We start from the raw sequence: 4,651 nt of genomic DNA on the forward strand, positions 1-4,651 counted from the left end.
GAGAGAGAGAGAGAGAGAGAGAGAGAGAGAGAGAGAGAGAGAGAGAGAGAGAGAGAGAGAGAGAGAGAGAGAGAGAGAGAGAGAGAGAGAGAGAGAGAGAGAGAGAGAGAGAGAGAGAGAGAGAGAGAGAGAGAGAGAGAGAGAGAGAGAGAGAGAGAGAGAGAGAGAGAGATTAGGTATAATATAATGATAAGAAAAAATATATTACATTACCTATTCCACATAAAACTAGGAGAAAATAATTTTATAAATTTCATTTCAAGTTTTTCTATGTTACATGAAGGATTTGACAATATATTTATAGAAATTGATAGGTTTTTTAAAAGGCACACTTTTAACATTATGGTGAAAGAAAAATGCCTCATAATACAAAACATTTATCAAGAAAAGTATAATGATTCATAATTTATTATCTACCATTACTACAGATGATAAGGATGTTTGTTTTATTTCTTACTTTGAGAACATTTTATGAATGCTCATGAGAACAAGACTTAGATTTTTATCAATATTTTAACTTTAAATTGATGGCAAGTAGAAGTATTTTAATAGAACGTTTGGCAATCTATTGAATTGTTTAAAAAAAAAGTACTAAGGGGCTTAAGATTTACATATTTTAGCTTCAAAATTTACATATAATTAGTATAACACCAAAATACCTCACCAAATTTTATTTGAAATTATCTCTGGCTTCATTTTGAGTGAGAAAATATAATAATTTTTTTTATAAAATTTATTTTTAAATATTATATTTTTGCTTAAATATTAGACTCAATAATGTATTTTCTGCTTAAAATTCATTAGGAGAAGTTTGATGAAATTATGATATGAAGTAGCAGTGCCTCAACAAAATCTCTTAACACCACAAAAATTTCCAGCAATTTTTTTGAGAGAAAGTATTGTAGTGTCCTAAGGCTAGCCTTTGTTGCATTGTAATGCTAGTTTAATCGAATTTGGAGCCACTAAATAGACACTGTTGTGCCTTAATGCCCATTACTATTATTGCAACATCATCCATAGTGTCACAGTGATCATTCCCAGAGCACCATAAGGTCAGACCATGCTAAACTATGGAGGACAAAGATAGTGATCAGAACATATAAGCATAGTTCCTGAGTACCACAATGTTGTACTAGCATCAAAGAGCTAGAACTTTAGGATTGCGGCGTAATGGTATTAAAAAAAAAAGTTTCTCGTAATGGTTATTCAAAGAATTAAATATGGGAGACCACAAATCAATAAGGGCAAAAATAAAGAATTAAGGAATTTTTTAAACTTTTTAAGGGGATTTTGGCCTCATAGTGAGCATGAGAGTGCATTTAGAGAGTGAAAAGAGAGAAGTTTGAAGTAAGAGAAGACAATAGAAGATTGAAATTAGGGCAATGAGAAGAGCATGGAAAGGATAATCCATTGCACTCATTTTGATCCTTTCTCATATTATATTGAATGCACTCTTATGATTTTTAATGAAAATTTCTCACTATGTTTAGTTTGCGATAATTAGAGGCTAATTTCCTATGATTTGGATTTATAGACCTAAATTTGATTCTATGAAACTCTAAGTTTCAAGGTTTAATTGAAGTACACTTGTTCATTTTACTCTAAACTTTATTTAGTACATGTAGTGGCCTTGCATTTGCTTAAAATCATATGCAATTTTGACTCGTTTATAGATCCAAATTAAGCATAAGATTTTAGTAACTAAAATTTTGGTTGAATAGACATATATCTATTGAAAATTTAGCAATAAATAGAGCAATACTATATTCAATCCTTCTTAAAATATATTACATAGACATATAGTGAACTCATTTAAAAAAAAAATATGGTGAACTAATTAAAAAAATTAGGACTTCTTATTATTGATAGAGACCAAAAAATGTTTATTCTTGACTGACAAGGAATTTGCATAAAACACATGTTTTTGTTAAATTTTAGTGAAGGTACTACAAATCTACATAAATATTATCATTTAAAAAAATTCATTTGTAATTTTAACCAAGAAAATCCCAAAAACTTTTACTTTTTTTAATAGAAACTAGGATGATTAGCATTAATAATTAATTATCTCAATGTTACTATAAATCTACATATATTATCCAAAACCCTAATACATTTTTCGACATTGCATTTACCTTTATGATAGATTTTATTGATCTTCTTTAGGATGTAAGACGAGAAAAAAGAAAAAAATTATTTCCACATATGCTTAAAAAATTAACTTAAAAGAGATTTTCTAGAAAAACTATATATCAGTTTTCATTTGACTTAGGTGATATTCTTCACGCGTATTCAATAAGCTTCAAGCAAATGCTTATACTCATTCTAAGTTTACTATTAAAAATTAGATTGAATATTCATCTTGTAGACTTGTGATCATGTGTATTGATCAACTTTTTTATAATTTAAGACTTTTTTCTATGATATAAAAAACATTCACGCTAAAAATATAAAGATTAACACTATTGTAGCTCAATGCCACATTCAAGATTAACTATCTCACCCTCTTTTTTTGGGCAAGCCTTGCTATCTCAGATGAAGCTTTGATAGATGGTACTGAAAAAATGCACATTTTTATTAGATGAAAGAATTAATTGGATCTAAATAATTGGAAAACTTAATTTTTAAAATGTGGACAAATATAAACACCTCAACTCCTTAGGGAAGAGTTCTTTTGGGTTTAGGGGAACTAATGCAACATTACTAGCACTTCTAGCACATAAACTTATCGTAGGAGTTATGGAAAGAGAGAAATAATATAAAGCCTTAAACATTTTATTTTTGTGTTTTGTAAGGATATAAGCTTATTATCATAGTATTCACCTATCTTTTTACCAAAAAAAAAGAAAAACTCATAAAAAAATAATAGAGATATGTATGTGAACCACGTTGCATAAGACTAGCATCTTACTTAAAAAAGTATGTAGTCTCACATGGGCAGACATCCTCATAGGTAAAATGGATATTTATGAAAAGTCAAGGCTATTTAGGAAAGTGAAAATATGATATGGAAGTTTCTCCAAAAAAAAATTAGAATAGCTTGAAATTAAGTTGGTTATTTGAAGATTTAGAGTAAACCTTATGCAGCTTCTACTTGAGTGACTGACAAAACTCATCTGCAGGGACTCCTAATATGAGAAATTGAAAGTTGAAGAAAAAGCAAATCAAAACCTATATAATCAAATGCATTTTTATTAAATATAACTTCATATAATTTGATACTATTTATTATTTATAAAGTTATAAAAATATGCAAAATAGAGATTTCGTTAATATCCATGGACCTTTAATCTATAAGGTGTTATAATTTAAAATACAATTGAGATTATTCTCTTTTTATTCAAATTTTTGCTTGGTAGCAAGTTAATTACCTTTTTTTTGTGAGATTGAGATTGATACCCATCCTTCGTTGATGGTTTGGCGGCTATTCGAGTATTTTTCTTAGCTAAAATTATTATTTCATTTGTGTTATTCTTCTATTATTCTTCAAATTTATAACAATCACTTCATCACTTTGGAGTACCAATCATTGTTTTGGATTAGTGTTAATCAATACCATAATGGCTAGGCTCAAGTGGCTCAAATTTGTTGTGGAGTTCATTATTAGAGATAAAATCTTGAAGGGTTGGGTAGATGCAGAGCTCAATTATTATCCAGATAATATGAAAAAAAGTTCATTTAATAATATTTGGATATCATATGACCATAAAATTATGTAATATAACAATGACTAAAGCCTAAGAAATAATATATATATTTTGTAGAAATTGTTATGTATTGCTAAAGTTGTTAAGAGTTAGTTATTTGTATGAAAGTCACTCTCTTCAGTGTCCTTAAAGATGGAATAAATCCATCATAAATTAGGTTGTTAAAGCTAACATAAGGTAAGTAAATTGTAATACTAATTTTTATAATAAGATAATTCATATAAAGATTATTTCTTTTCCATAACATAGACTGCATCGTGCATCTGATCTATAACACTATCTTCTTATTCAAAGAAAAACCTTCAAGAAATTAAATCTACCCAAAGTTCTTTAAAAATAAGCACTATCTTGACATTAAGTAGCAGTAGTAGTAGTAGTAGTAATAATAATGCTCTATCTTGGCATATTTTTCAGCAATTTAAGTCAATAGGTACACATAAATTTAAATATTATATGATACATTTACTCTTGTAAATTTGCAAATGTACATTTAGTATTTAAAATAAATGTTGGAACATACATATTTTACTAACTATAAATGAATTTTTCTTGCAAGTAAATATATTTTTTAACTAACTAATTTTATTACATAGTTTTTCAATTTAGAGTCAATCAATAATTGTGTTATTTGGAAGATGTAAGTGTATATAAAGTGTTACTCATTTCAATTTCAATTGTTTAGTCATTCTATTGTTCAATTCAAAACTTTATGTTATGCTTTATCTATTTTGCCATATTACATTGCGATGTTCTCTGGTGAATTGAATAAAACAGTGACTGTACATATTATGGCATGAATATAGTCTATACATGTTTATAACATATTTGAAGGGAACTCAAACATAGTCCAAAAACTATCCAAATCTTATTTATTTTTCAAATCCTATCTTGGAATGCATATTTAAACCATAATTGATTAAAATTTGACTATTATTTAAATCTTA

Source organism: Phalaenopsis equestris, unplaced genomic scaffold, assembly GCF_001263595.1.
Source record: "Phalaenopsis equestris unplaced genomic scaffold, ASM126359v1 Scaffold199268, whole genome shotgun sequence".
Taxonomy (NCBI): domain Eukaryota; kingdom Viridiplantae; phylum Streptophyta; class Magnoliopsida; order Asparagales; family Orchidaceae; genus Phalaenopsis; species Phalaenopsis equestris.